This window comes from Podarcis raffonei, chromosome 9, assembly GCF_027172205.1.
Source record: "Podarcis raffonei isolate rPodRaf1 chromosome 9, rPodRaf1.pri, whole genome shotgun sequence".
Lineage (NCBI taxonomy): Eukaryota > Metazoa > Chordata > Lepidosauria > Squamata > Lacertidae > Podarcis > Podarcis raffonei.
Window position 1 is genome coordinate 74551498 of NC_070610.1, and position 16305 is coordinate 74567802.

The window sequence follows — 16305 nt, forward strand, 5'->3', positions numbered from 1 at the left end:
TTGGCAGCAGGTCTCATCTCAATCCCTGGACATACAAAAATCGACTCTCCACTGTCAAGCAAGCTCCTCCACCCCAGCAGTAAGACACAAGCGCATTCCTTTCGAGGGTGCCGCGCATACCCTGACGTCTTGTTGCTCTGGAAACTGTCCCTGGACATCTTTGTCCTTTGCAACGTGTCATGCCGAGGACGCGAAAGGTTATGAAAGCATCTCAGGCATTTAGCAGGAAATTGTGCATCTGGCTGGCCAGATTGGGGGGAGTGGAGGGAGGTGAATCCTGACAAGACGGAAGTAGTGTTTTCGGGGGACAGGAGGCGGGTAGATGTAGAGGACTCCCTGGTCCTGAATGGGGTAACTGTGCCACTGAAGGACAGGTGTGCAGCCTGGGAGTCATTTTGGACTCACAGCTGTCCATGGAGGCGCAGGTACATTCTGTGTCCAGGGCAGCTGTCTGCCAGCTCCATCTGGTACACAGGCTGAGACCCCCCCTACCGGCAGACTGTCTGGCCAGAGTGGTTCATGCTCTGGTTATCTCTTTCTTGGACTACTGCAATGCGCTCTGTGTGGGGCTACATTTGAGGGCGACCCAGAAACTACAGTTAATCCAGAATGCGGCAGCTAGACTGGTGACTGGGAGTGGCTGCCAAGACCATATAACAGCGGTCCTGAAAGACCTACATTTGTTCCCGGTACATTTCAGAGCAAAATTCAAAGTGTTGGTGCTGACCTTTAAAGCCCTAAACGGCCTCGGTCCTGTATACCTGAAGGAGCGTCTCCACCCCCATCGTTCAGCCCGGACACTGAGGTCCAGCGCCGAGGGCCTTCTGGTGGTTCCCTCCCTACGAGAAGAGAAGTTACAGGGAACCAGGCAGAGGGACTTCTCGGTAGTGGCGCCCACTCTGTAGAATGCCCTCCCATCAGACGTCAAGGAAATAAACAACTATCTGACTTTTAGAAGACATCTGAAGGCAGCCCTGTTTTGGGAAGGTTTTAATGTTTGGTGTTTTATTGTGCTTTTAATTCTGTTGGGAGCCGCCCAGAGTGGCTGGGGAAACCCAGCCCGATGGGTGGAGTATAAATAAATAAATAATAATTATTATTATTAATTACATCCCATCAAAGAGCTACAGTGGACAGCAAGGAACCTCAAAATTATACCAGGGGTGAGAAACGTCAGGCCAGGGGCACACTGTGGCCCTCAAGACCTCTCTTCCTGGCCCCCAGGAAGACTCTCCACAGGCTACACACCCCTCTTCAGCCACACTCTCTTTTCCCAGGCCAAACCCCTCAACCAACTTTGCAATGCAACCTCCTCAAGTGTTTTTGCCTGGCAGGAATATGTCCTTAAACTTAGATTGTGACTTGGTTGGATGGAGGGCTGTGTGAGAACATGTAGAAGCAAGTGGCCCAGCTGCTCCCCTACCTGGACAGGGATAACCTCTAGGTTACATTACTGCAATGCGTTATATCTGGGGCTGTCCCTGAAGACAGTTCTTTTTTTAAAAAAAAGATATTTATTAAAGTTTTCAATTTTTTATACAAACAAAAAACAAACAAAAAAACTAAAAAAAACCATATAGTTCATAAAGTATACTTTTCAATAACAAATTTCTCTGACCTCCTCATACCTCCCCTTCTTGTATTCCATTTCAGATTATTTGTTCAGCAAATCCTTAACTTAAAGCATTACAGCTTATCATATCACCTTATTTTCTATCCAAACCCTTTTTTTCCCCATCCATGTTCCTTTATATCATTACAGCTAGAAACCGCTCAATTTCAATCCAACATCATTCAGCATTCCTTAATTTTACAATATTTCTGTAAATAGTCCTTAAATTTTTTCCAGTCTTCTTCTGCCGACTCTTCTCCCTGGTCACGGATTCTGCTCGTCATTTCTGCCAATCCCATACAGTCGATCAGTTTCATCTGCCATTCTTCCAGAGTGGGTAGATCTTGTGTCTTCCAATACTTTGCGATGAGTATTCTTGCTGCTGTTGTAGCATACATGAAAAAAGTTCTGTCCTTCTTTGGCACCACTTGGCCGGCCATGCCCAAGAGAAAGGCCTCTGGTTTCTTCAAGAAGATATATTTAAATATCTTTTTCAATTCGTTATATATCATTTCCCAGAAAGCCTTAATCCTGGGGCACGTCCACCAAAGGTGAAAGAATGTACCTTCATTTTCCTTACATTTCCAACATTTATTATCGGGCAAATGATAGATTTTTGCAAGCTTGACTGGGGTCATGTACCACCTGTATATCATTTTCATAATATTCTCTCTTAGGGCATTACATGCCGTAAATTTAATCCCGGTGGTCCACAACTGTTCCCAGTCAGCAAACATAATATTATGTCCAACATCTTGTGCCCATTTAATCATTACAGATTTAACCGTTTCATCCTGCGTATTCCATTTCAACAGCAAGTTATACATTTTTGACAAAGTCTTAGTTTTGGATTCTAACAATTCTGTTTCCAATTTAGATTTTTCCACCTGGAAACCAACTTTCTTGTCTGTATTGTAAACCTCCATTATCTGATAATAATGCAGCCAATCTCGTACTTTATCTTTCAGTTTCTCAAAACTCTGCAATTTCAGTCTGTCCCCTTCGTCCCTGAAGACAGTTCAGAAACTTCAGCTGGTGCAGAATTTGGCAGCCATGCTGGTCACTGGAGCTCAGATTGCGAGCACAGGTAAAGGTCCTTATTTGTGTGCCCCTTCACGAGAGATCTGGAGGGTGGCAACATGGGAAGGGGCCTTTTCTGTGGGGGCTCCCCATCTGTGGAATGGAGGCTCGCCTGGCACCTTCTCTACATATCTTTAGGCGCCAGGCAAATACATTCCTCTTCTTCCAGGCCTTTGGTTAAATAAACAATCTATGGCCTTTTAAACCAGGGGTATTATTTTGTTTGTTATTGTGTTAGGTAAAGGTAAAGGGACCCCTGACCATTAGGTCCAGTCATGGCCGACTCTGGGATTGCGGCACTCATCTCGCTTTATTGGCCGAGGGAGCCGGCGTACAGCTTCCGGGTCATGTGGCCAGCATGACTAAGTCGCTTCTGGCAAACCAGAGCAGCGCACGGAAACGCCGTTTACCTTCCCGCCGGAGCAGTACCTATTTATCTACTTGCACTTTGACGTGTTTTCGAACTGCTAGGTTGGCAGGAGCAGGGACCGAGCAACGGGAGCTCACCCCGTCGCAGGGATTCGAACCACCGACCTTCTGATCGGCAAGTCCTAGGCTCTGTGGTTTAACCCACAGCGCCACCCGCGTCCCTAGTGCCTGCTTAATTCCTTGCGGCGGGCAGTTCCGTAGAGTCTGCTTGACTCCTCATTGACCTGAGTCATGCTTCTGGCCCATAGGCCACCCGCTTCTGATGGAGTTCTCTGCCCCCAGAACATGCGGCCTCCAGATGTTTGCGCAGCAGGAAACATGGACCTCAGTCTGAAAAGCACCCCATCCCTCAATACTCTTCTCTACGTGGATCTTTGCTCAACAAGAGTTTCCGAATTGGAAGGATGTACGCAAACAGACACTTGCCTTTCTAAACAGGTGCATGTTTCTGGCTGGGTGAGAAGGGTTGCCCTTCCTGACTCTGGACCAGACAATAAACACATCCCTTGCTGTAAATACCAGAAGCCAGGGACCGAGCAACGGGAGCTCACCCCGTCGCGGGGATTCGAACCGCCGACCTTCTGATCAGCAAGTCCTAGGCTCTGTGGTTTAACCCACAGCGCCACCCACGTCCCCCATTGTGTTATCTACTTCTGTGTTTTTATACTGTAACCCACCTGTGATCCTCGCTTGAGGTGTTGTGTTCAAACCAGGTTGACACATCTTTAGTGTATCAGATTCAAAATAGATCAGGGGAGGGACAGATACCAAAACCTACTGCTCAAATACTCCCCCATTTCTGAGTTTGTTACGTCTCTATGTTTCACAGCTAAGAAAGATCGTAGCTGAGACACCAGAGTAGACAGACACTCCTGGGGTAGATGGATGAATCATCTGGCTCGGAATTTGGAATTTTATGATAAAGGAATAATGTGGTCAGGTGGAAAAGAGGGCAGAGCTTCTGCAACCAGGAATGGAAGAATCTGTCAATGTGAGTTCTGCCCAGTTCCTTCTTTTTTCCAGTCTCAAGTCCAGTTGACCACCTTCCCACACGTGTTTGCAATTCTTTTTAAAGCCCTTACAAAAATTTGTCAGAAATCTGCTGCATGTTTCTCCTCATATGCCTTTTTCTGAAGATGATTTTGCCTCTTGCAATGCATTTTTGTATGTTATCTTCACCAATAGGATGCATTTTGCGCATGTGTTCCCATGAAATATTTATTTTCGTACATGCATTTTGTTTTGTTTTTGGTTGGAGAATTGCATGGCAAAATTCAGGGAAGAGCCAAATTTTGAACTAGAGTTGTGCTCTGATTCGTCTATTTCTTTCCGAAAGTGCAAATCATGTTGTCTCACATTAAAATGCAAACCGATCTCAAAGTTGACGTCCCCCCATTTAATCCCACCCCCAACTTTGATAGCTGAAAGGGAATTTCAGGATTCATAGCTCACATGAGAAGCTACGCCTGCTAAAATCCCCTCTTGTGATCGCAGGAACCCTCTGCATCGCTTGCATCTGTCCACTCTAGTAACAAAGGACTTTGGAAAATGAATGCAGTAAATGTTATTCTTTGCAGATTTCCTCCTGAAGTCTGATAAACAACCCTTCTTCTTTTAAATGCCATTGCATGTCACTGGAGGTCAAAACAGAACATCTTTGCTACTTCTTCTTCTTTTGGTTCTTTTTCTTCTTCTTTTCCGAGATGACTGAAGACAGGGACGATGACCCTATCTGTGGCTTCCTCTCTGGAGTTTCAGCAGCTGTGAGCAAAAGCCGGCCAAATTTGCAACAGCTGCCTTAAAAGGGAGTCACTGCCAGCCTCTGTTCCAGGAAGCAAACACATGGACATTGCCACAAATCTGACAAGGCCAAAGGGCTTCTCCTCCCCTTCAGATGTTGTCCTTTAGTTAAGACCATCCTGGTCCTACACACCGGTCTTGTCCAACCTGGTGCCCACACCCAAGATGTTTTGGGGACTACAACTCCTACGCTAGCTGGGGGCTGACATGAATTGCAACCCAAAAAATCTAGAGGACATCGGGGGGCAAAAGCTGGTGTTAAGGGGGCTCCTCAGACAAAGGAATGCACACAGCATATAGTTAATTCCTTTGGCTTGGAATCCACTTGATCCCCTTCCCCTCTTTCCTTTTCCCTTTTCCCTTTCTCCTTCTGTGAACTCCTATTTGGGGACTTCCCTGGCTTTTTTCTGGCCCACGTAGGACCAGTCTGGATAGTTGGCCTTGGTGAAGATTTGACGTTTTCATCCCCAAAAAGTTTTTGATTTGGGTTTCTAATGAAATGAGGCTGCATTTTAATGTTGTATTTTAATCTTGTTTTTAAGTTGTATTTTAATCAACTTTTTAAATGTATTTTTATTAAGGATTTTCTTGATTTACAAAGGTTTGTGCAATGTCTCTCGTATTTTTTTTTCACGTAACACTTTTTTTTTTTACAAATCGGTTTCATTTGTTGAGATATTAGGAAGAATAGGGGGAAAGAGGTGGAGGGGAAAATATGAGTGGGGGTGGGGTCGGGTGGCAATGTTTCTATTTTACTTAATATATGTGGGGTTTTGTGTCAGTTTTGTTTGCGCGGGTCCGCTGCTGTTCACTTGTGTTCCTTTGGTGGTGAGAGAGGTTGGGGTTGGCCTAGGGTGTGGGTGTTCATTTGTGGTTGGCTGTGTGAACTTTGTTTTCGTGTGTGAGTGTTATGGGTGGGTGTTTAGGATCAGGTTAGCCATATTGATTTGTATGCTGTTGGTGGATTATTGTCATTGTCTTGTTGGGCTGTGTATGTGATAAAGGGGAGCCATACTGGGGTGAAGACATCTTCTTCTTCTATTCTATTCTATGATTCTATTTGTCCCCGTGTCAGTTTCAGTTTATTGGTTAATTTTTCTAGTAAGGCTGTTTCCCATACTATTTGGTACCACTGGTCCATGCTTATTCCTGACAGGTCTCTCCAGTGTCTGGTTATGATGTTTCTGGCTGCTGAAAGTAGGTGGGTTATGAGTTCTTTGTGGTGTAAGTGGGCATTGTTGTCTTGGAAGATCTTTAGTAGGGCCATTTCTGGGGTGATTTCTAACACTTGCTTGGTTATTTTACATATTTCTCGTATGACTGTTGTGGAAGTGAGAGCTGGACCATAAAGAAGGCTGATCACCAAAGAATTGATGCTTTTGAATTCTGGTGCTGGAGGAGACTCTTGAGAGTCCCATGGACTGCAAGAAGATCAAACGTATCCATTCTTAAGGAAATCAGCCCTGAGTGCTCACTGGAAGGACAAATCCTGAAGCTGAGGCTCCAATACTTTGGCCACCTCATGAGAAGAGAAGACTCCCTGGAAAAGACCCTGATGTTGGGAAAGATGGAGGGCACAAGGAGAAGGGGGGTCACGAAGAGTCGGACACGACTAAACGATTAAACAAATCAATAAAAAGTTTGTGAATGTTTATTCAAAACCTGCCAAGGAGTCCAGTTCGCTTTGTTGCGTCTTCAGATACTTTGTAAAGGGTTCCCATTCATCCTTAAAGTCACAGTTATCCTTGTCCCATAGCTTATATGTCAGTTTTGCCAGTTCTGCATAGTCCGTCAATTTTTCTTGCCATGATTCTTTGGTTGGGGTTTCTTCAGTCTTCCATCCTTGGGCTACCAGAACTCTCGCAGCCGTTGTCGCATACATGAAGATGTTTTTCAACTTTTTTGGCAGGTCTTTCCCTACAATCCCCAACAAAAATGCCTCAGTTTTTTAAAAAAAATGTTAAATAGAACATTTTCTTCAATTCATTGTAAATCATTTCCCAAAATTTTTAAATTACCTTACAATCCCACCACATATGATAAAATGTCCCCTCCTTTTCCTTACACTTCCAACATATATTTGAACTGGTTTTGTACATTTTCCCTAACTGCACTGGTGTTGTACACCATCCGTACATCATCTTCATGTAATTCTCCTTCAATAGGGAACAATCTGTAAATTTTAAGTCAGTTTTCCATAATTTAACCCAATCTTCCATCATAATATCCACCAAAATATTTGAATTCCCAAGTCATGTTACAACTTTTTTTAGCACCCCTCACTTTTGGAATTTGAAAATTCAACACAGCCTAAATCTCACATCCTTACGCACATGGCTCTGGCGAGTCGATCTAGCAAAATACGAAGCAGATCCAATAGCCCTGACATCTATATTAAGCACACACAGAAAAAGAGAGAGAGAGAGAAAGAAAGTGCTCTTAAAATATACTGCTTTCTTGCAACATAACCCTAAATATATCCAAGGAGTGAGCCTTGGAACTGTGCACATTTTGGCCTCTGCTTTCGTCCCCAAATCCCACTCGGCCCGCGAACAACACCCTTCCACAGAAAGCAGATTAGACTTGCCGAAAGCCTTGACGTTGGAACAGTGGGAAGCCAAAAGCTCTGTAGTCAACAAAAGTTCAGGCCGAACAATTCCAGGCAATTGCAGTTTTTCTTTCACTGAGAGGTGCCCTGGAGGGAGATGGGCCTACTGCCAGGGCTTTTGTCCTTTGCAACCTGCAGGCTCCGCGCTTTCGGGGCGGAAACACTCAGCGCAAGCCTCTCTTGCAGTTTTACAGCTTAGTCAGTCGCCGCCAAAGGGGGCACGTTTAACCTTTTAAGGTCACTGCCAACAAGGCTGAGTAAGCACGGGCACAGGTTGCTGGAACAAAGCTCCAGGATGCCCCTGCTTGCCCCACTGCACAACACAGCCCTACAGCTTGTGGCCCAAATACCTATAGCAGGGGTGGGGGGAACCTTTCGTCAGATCAAGGGCCGCATTCTCTTCTAAGCAACCTTCGGGGGGGCACATGCTAGTGGGGCCAGAGGCAAAAGCTGGCATCTGGGATCCTAGCTCAGACCCTGCCTGCCTGTGCCCCATCGTGCCACAGAGGTACATGCCCTAGTTACCTCCCGCTTTGACTTCTGCAGCGGGCTCTACATGGGGCTACCTTTGAAGGTGACTCAGAAACTACAACTAATCCAAAATACAGTGGTACTGAAATATACTCGGAGTCCTGTAGTGATTTCATGCTCTTCATTGCAGCTTGTAAAACAGTGACTGAATTGCCCCCCAAACCTCAGGATTTTATATACATTATTTACACAATGAGTCCCATCTGATTGGCTGATTCTGCTTCCCTCCTGGAGCCTGATTGGTCTTTTCCTGCAGGCCAATCAGTTGTTGCATTCTATGATCCTACCAGCCTAATAGGCTGATTAACTTCCTCCTGGAGTCTGATTGGTCTTCTCCTGCAAGCCAATCAGTTGTTGCATTCTGGGATCCTACTTGTCTATTGTTCTAGGATCCAAGGTTAGTACAGAACAGGTTACCCTGGTTTTTGAACGTCTTCGTTGATGAACATTTCGGCTTAGGACGCCATAAACTCAGAAGTAAATGGTTCGGATTTTGAATGCACCTCGGAAGTCGAACATGAAACGCAGCTTCCGTATTGAGTTTTCTGAATTGAGTTTTCTGTTTTGAGGGTTTCGTACTGAGTTTTCAGTTTGCGAATGTTTCAGAACTCGAATAGTCTTCCAGAACGGATTATATTCGAAAACCGAGGTACCACTATGTGGGACTGGGAGCGGCCGCCAGGACCATATAACACTGATCCTAAAGGATCTACACTGGATCCCGGTACGTTTCTAAGCACAATTCAAAGTGTTGTTTGGCCCTTCATACCTGAAGGAGTGTCTTCACTCCCATCGTTCATCCCGGACACTGAGGTCTAGCTCTGAGGGCCTTCTAGTGGTTCCCTCTCTGCGAGAAGGGAATCTACAGGGAATCTACGGGCAGAGAACCTTCTTGGCAGTGGTGCCTACGCTGTGGAACGCCCTCCCATCAGATGTCAATGAGATAAGCAGATATCTGACATTTAGAAGACATCTTAAGGCAGCTCTGTATAGGGAAGCTATATGTTTGATGTCTTGCTGTGCTTTAATTTGTTGTAAGCCACCCAGAGTGGCTGAGGGAACTGAGGGCTAATGTGTTGTTGTTGTTGTTGTTGTTGTTGTTGTTGTTGTTGTTGTTGTTGCAAGCTGCATGCACAGTCTTCTTCTTTAAACAAATATTAAGGGCAGTCTTGCCCATCTGAAGATTCAAGCTCTCCCCCTGGAGCAGCCCAGGCAAACCTGGACACTTCAGGTCAGCCCTAGAGGTCTGGCACCCCTAAGCATAGGGTGCTGCCTCCATCCCATAACTGCAGCATCAAAGCCATCACTCGGGTCCAACAGCATCTTGAGTGAATTGCAGCTGCCAACTGGAAGTAGGGCAGACGTAGCAAATGTCTGACTCTTCCAGGATTCACTTTGCCTCCTGCAATGTGCTCCATTTAACAGTTATGAAACAAACAGTCCCCAGGCTTCTGGTATTTACAGGAAGGGATGTGTTTATTGTCTGATCCAGAGTCAGGAAGGGCAACCCTTCTCACCCAGCCAGGAACATGCACCTGTTTAGAAAGGCAAGTGTCTGTTTGCGTACATCCTTCCAAGTCGGAAACTCTTGTTGAGCAAAGGTCCACTTAGAGAAGAGTACTGAGGGATGGGGTGCTTTTCAGACTGAGGTCCATGTTTCCTGCTGCGCAGACCTCTGGAGGCCGCATGTTCTGGGGGCAGAGAACTCCATCAGAAGCGGGTGGCCTATGGGCCGGAAGCACGACTCAGGTCAATGAGGAGTCAAGCAGACCCGACTCTACGGAACTGAGAGAAATTAAGCAGGCACTATCCCTAGTGAGTTTCAGGTGTCTGGTGAAAACTCTTTCATTTCAGGAGGCCTTTGCTCTACAAATGCTTCCCATGTGCTTTATTTTTCTGAGATGGTAAATCCTTGAGTTTTTACATTTTGGAGGTTTGGTTTATGTTTTTAATTTGTATGTGTTGAGTATACTATTGTTGTAAGCCGCCTTGACACCTACACAGTGAAAATTGGTATACAATGGTACCTCAGGTTACAGACGCTTCAGGTTACAGGCACTTCAGGTTACAGACGCTTCAGGTTACAGACTCTGCTAACCCAGAAATAGTACCTCGGGTTAAGAACTTTGCTTCAGGATGAGAACAGAAATCGTGTGGCGGCGGTGCGGTGGCAGCGGGAAGCCCCATTAGCTAAAGTGGTACCTCAGGTTAAGAACAGGTTGAGAACAGTTTCAGGTTAAGAACGGACCTCCAGAACGAATTACCGGTAAGTTCTTAACCCGAGGTACCACTGTATAAGCATTTAAGTAAGTCCTGCATTGGAGATTCCCTTTGGATCACTACACTCCCAAATCCTCCAAGTGTCCGTATTTTCCAGGGACAGTTCCAGATTGAGAGAAACCACCCCAGTTTCTGATATGATCCCAGAATGTCCTGCTTTTCCTTAGGATGCCCCTATTTTCACTGGAGAAATTTTGGAAGGTATGGAGTTATCCGACCCCCAAGCCATTTGAAGGCAATCCTGTATAGGGAAGGGTGGTTTTTTAAAAAATGTTTAATGTTTTATTATGTTTTTATGTATGTTGGAAGCTGCCCAGAGTGGCTGGGGCAACCATGTCAGATGGGCTGGGTATAAATAGTAAAATTATCATTGTGGAATGAGACATCCCTATTTTCATCTGAGAAATGTTGGAGGGTATGCAGTACCACATTCCACCCCCTCATTTCCTCCCAGCCACCTTGGACATCTCCACCTTCTGCGTTGAAGGACTTTGCTTCCTCGCGAGGGAAGCAATGCAAGGTCAGAGACAGTTGTAGCTGATCGTGCCTCTTCAAGTCATCCTTGTTCCTCTCCACCCTTTCCTGTTTTCAGATCCTCTGAGAAATATCTCCATTGTCTGCCTTGACCTTCACCATCCATCCCTTTCTGCTTCTGATTATTTCTGACTCTTGAATTCCCAGAAGAGAGAGGGAGCTTCTTAACACTTTTCTTCCCCGGGTGACGCTGAGGCCACCTCTGCTTTATGAGGAGGGGAACAATCCTCCTTTCTCTCTCTTTTTTTTATTTAAAAAAAATCTATTTTTATTTATACTTATCAAAAGATATACAAAACTTCATACCCAATAAAAAGTATCTTTTTATAATACACCAGAATGAAATATTATAAATATCTAATCTAAAAAGAAACAGGAGTGGATAAAAAAGAAAAAGACAAAAAAAGAAAGTGGGGGAAGGAAAAAGAGAGAAAAAGAAAAGAAAATGGAAAACAATAAAAAGTATTTTGGTTCTCTGTCTGTCAGCTTAGTATTCGCTTACTAATATCCAACTATTCTATTTTCTATAAGCTAATATCTTTTCAATCTTGAAATCCAGATGTTACAAGTTCATTTTCTATTTCATGCAAAAAGCCCATAAGAAGTTTTCATCCAACCATCTTCCTTTATCCTAGTCGTTTATTAAAAATATTGAATAACAACAGGCCCAGGGGAAAACCCTGCAGCACTCCACTTGTCACTTTTCCCCAGGATGACAAGGAACCATTGATGACCACTCTTTGGGTTGGTCAGTCAACCAGCTACAAATCCACCTAACAGTTACTGCATCCAGCCCATGTTTTACCAGCTTTTCCACATGAATATCATGGAGGACTTTGTCAAAAGCCTTACTGAAATTAAGATATACTACATTCACAGCATTCCCCTCATCCACCAGGCTTGTAACTCTACCCAAAAAAAGAAATGAGATGTGTCTGGCATGACTTGTTTTTGAGAAACTCATGTTGGGTCTTAGCAATCGCAGCAGCCTTTTCTAAGTGCTCACAGACTGACCATCAAAGCAGTTGTTGTTGTTGTTTAGTCATTTAGTCGTGTCCGCCTCTTCGTGACCCCCTGGACCAGAGCACGCCAGGCACTCCTGTCCTCCACTGCCTCCCACAGTTTGGTCAAACTCATGCTGGTAGCTCCGAGAACACTGTCCAACCATCTCGTCCTCTGTCGTCCGCTTCTCCTTGCGCCCTCCATCTTTCCCAACATCAGGGTCTTTTCCAGGGAGTCTTCTCTTCTCATGAGGTGGCCAAAGTCTTGGAGCCTCAGCTTCAGGATCTGTCCTTCCAGTGAGCACTCAGGGCTGATTTCCTTCAGAATGGATAGGTTTGATCTTCTTGCAGTCCATGGGACTCTCAAGAGTCTCCTCCAGCACCATAATTCAAAAGCATCAATTCTTCAGCCATCAGCCTTCTTGATGGTCCAGCTCTCACTTCCATACATCACTACTGGGGAAACCATAGCTTTAACTATACGGACCTTTGTGGGCAAGGTGATGTCTCTGCTTTTTAAGATGCTGTCTAGGTTTGTCATCGCCTTTCTCCCAAGAAGCAGGCGTCTTTTAATTTCGTGACTGCTGTCACCATCTGCAGTGATCATGGAGCTCAAGAAAGTAAAATCTCTCACTGCCTCCATTTCTTCCCCTTCTATTTGCCAGGAGGTGATGGGACCAGTGGCCGTGATCTTTGTTTTTTGTTTTTCTGATGTTGCAGGGGCAGAACTCCCCTAATCTCTACATTCAGGGAAGGTTTAGAATTTGAGTAAACTCTCAAATTCATGAATTTAGCAAGGGCTGAAAATGACACCAACTAGCTTGGGCCCAAGCTTGCTGGTTAAATGCCAAGCCCCCTCGGACTTCTGCTACCGCTCGGCAGAAATTGGGGTGGACCATAACACTACCCTGCTCCACTGAACAAATTCCACAGAGAGGGAAGGAGGGGGAAAGAATTCTAAATCCTACAGCTGAGAAAGCACACTCTCGATAACTCTGATTTTCTACTTTAATCCGTTTCAAACTTGGCAAGAGTGGGAATTAGCAAACAGCCATAACAAACCCGGTGCGCCGCAGCTTATGTCAACAGGAGATGCGGAATTACAAAATTGCTCAGGAAAATGCAAGGAATTTCCTGAAGCTGCCAACCCTCCTGGCAGGAGCCACATATATATGTAAGATGCGAAAGATGTCAGCATTGTTCTGATAAGATTCAAAATCAGAAGAGATCAAAGTCATTGCCGGTTAAGGCCATGACACCATTTAAGCACTATGTTGCACAAAGAACCATCTGTGATGAACTGGAAGAAACAACACCCTCTCAGTTGTTTTACATTTTCCTTGTGATGAAGGTTATTGTTATTTATTATTATTATTATTGTTGTCAGGGGCTCAGAAGCAGAAGCACAGGGGAGAGAGGAAATGGAGAGCGAAGGGGAAGAATCCGAGGGCAGCGTAGGGGAGTATGACAGTGACCCGAGAGATTCCATGAGCTTCTCCAGCGAATCAGAAGATTCCCAGAAGGGGGCGCCGATGGTCAGGGCAAGGGGGGTTCCAGGGGGGACGCACCAGAAACAAGGGGCCAGCGGGGACTCCCAAAGCAGCAGCGGGAGATCAGGACCAGCTTCCCCACCGGAGCGTAGTGGGGGGGAAGAGTCCCATGTGTCAGGACCAGCGTCTCCTCCAGCGGGGAGAGAAGATGAGTCAGGGCTGACCACGCCTCCATCGGAGAGTGGGGGAACGGAGGGGAGGTCAGTTCCAGCTAGCCTCCCCGAAGGGGGAAGCAGTGACAGGAGCAGTGTAACGGTCAGGAGGAAGGTTGCCGGCTGGACGCGCGCGCCAAGTTCGAATGTACAGGCGCGCGGGGCAGCAGAAAACCCGGATGGGGAACCAGGTCCTAAAGCCCGCCGGAGGGAGGGGGAAGACTCAGGGGACTCAGCGTCAGAAGAGTCTAGGAAGGGCGAGACCCCGACGGACAGGCGGAACCAGAGGAGGAAAGAGCAAAGGAAGAGGTGGAGCAAGGCTAGAGTCTTAAACTGGTGTCTGGGGGGAGGAGATTCAGACGGAGCTTCAGCGGTCTAGAGTTTGAGACGTAGAGCTGCACGCTGCGGCTGTGAAAGCGAAACTGAACTTCAATAAAGACTTTCGTACATAACAACGAACCGGTGTTGGTCCTTTGTGAGCTGGGACCTCGGGCAGCTCTGACAATAATAATAATAATAATTATTATTATTATTATTATCCCAACCATCTGAGTGCCTTCCAACCCTTAAACTGTTTTAGGCAGCAGATCCTGTTCACACTTACCCAGGGTTACATCCCATTGAATTCAGCAGGGCTTAAACTTCTAAGTAGACTTCCAGCCGTGCGACTTCATGGTCACGGGCCCCATTTATTTATTTATTTAGTTAGTTAAATATTTATGCTCTGCACTCTCATAAAATATATCAAGGCAGCTCACAGCATGAAATCCAATAAAACTAACCTAGGAATATCAATAAGACACAATTACAAATGCCAATAAAACCATCAGTAGATACTTCCCCTTCATGTGAAGACAGTCTCCAGTGGATTGAGTGGATGGGACCAAGCCAAAGATGCCCTCTTTGCTTCCAGCCAAGAGAGGACGAAGATATGAGATAGTTTCCAGCTGTATGTTACTTTTCTAAGCTAAGCCTGCCTTCTGGGATCCAACTGTGAACAGAATGTGAGTAAAATCTTTTTATACTTTTATAGAAGACTGTGTCGTGTCTTATCTTTTATGAGGGAATAAGGAGGAAATACCAGAACAGTTATTATAGAGGCTTTAGCGAGCCTGAGCTAACGCATCCGCTGTGAGTTTAAAAAGGGAAATGTTACTCTGCTAAATTGTGAACTTGTTAACACAAGTTGGAAAGGCTATAATCAAACAATATATCCTCTCCTGCATCCCTGAACATTCCCACAGCCTGGAGGACTCTCTAGGAGATGGGAAAGGAGAGGAGGCTGAGGAAACATTCCACAAGGGTGAGAGGCTGCCAGCTCTGCGGGTAAGGGGTGGCACAACTGGGCTCCTGAGCCCCTCAAAGGTTCAGGAAAAAGAATGCAGTTGGCCAAGGGAGCCATGGACTCAAAAAGGTTGAAAACACTTGAGATAGGGGATTTTCCACAGGTCAGGGCTCAGCTCTTAGTGAAGGACCCTGGAACCCCCAGGAAATGGGGAACCACCAGAAATGACCCTTCACAGGATCTCAGAGATGGAGGTGGCGTAAAAAGAATCAAATGGTCCTGATGACACATTGGGCCAAAGTTGTTTGGGGCTTTGTGCAGCTCTGCCAGTAACATGCCCTCCAAAATTTTTCCAATGAAAATAGGGGCATCCATCATCATCATCATCATCATCATCATCATCATCATTAATAATACCCCATCCATCTGACTGGGTTGCACCAGACACTCTGGGCAGCTTCTGACATATATAAAAACATAAGAAAACATTAAACTAGGCATAGGCACATTTTTAAAAACAGTCGTAAGGGAGAGCTTATTGTTAGGAGTTTCCCAAATGTCTCTGGGCAGCACTGGAAGCCTCATGTGCACATAAATACGTGTGCACACGCACAGAGGCCCTTTCATGAAAGGCTGCTGAAAGGGGAACCCACACAATTCACTAGCTATTCATTCTCACCACAGTGCAGCTTCTCAGACCAGCGCTAGGACTGACCGTCCTGAGCCAAGAGGCACAAAGTCACTTTGCTGGCTCTAGGAGGGGAAGAGTGGTTTTGTTTTCTTTTTTGCATTCTTCAAATCAAGAATACACACACACATATTGTTTTCACCTTTTACAAATATTTTAACAAAAAATCGTAACAAAAATTATCTCCATTTCTTTCAACTTCCGTCCCCTCCTTTCTGCGGTTACTTAAGTTCATATCTTTTTATCCAATTCAAACCTGTTTACTAATTTCCCCTTATGTTCCCATTCAATTATTTCTTACTGCACGAGTTTACGTCAATCCTGCTAATATTTTAAGTTGTTTACAATGTGTCTTCAAATAATCAACAAATTTTCCCCATTCTGTTTTTAAAAGACTCTCTTCTTGATTTCTTATTCTTCCCTTAAGTTTTGCCACTTCTGCAGAGGCCATTTACTTTGCTTGCCATTCATTCTTCCTTGGGTGGGACAGTATCTTCTGCACAATATCCCTGCACAAAAAGCAGCCTGGCAGCTGTGGTTGCATACATAAAGAGATATTTCCCCCCTGGTCTTTTCTTATATCCTGTCCTATTATCCCATTATTATGGGATAATATTACAGTGGTACCTCGCAAGACGAAATTAATTCGTTCTGCGAGTTTTTTCGTCTTGCGAATTTTTTGTCTTGCAAAGCACGGATTCCCTGGGTATTAACGGTTTTAAGAAAAAGGAAACAAACTCGCAAGACGTTTTCGT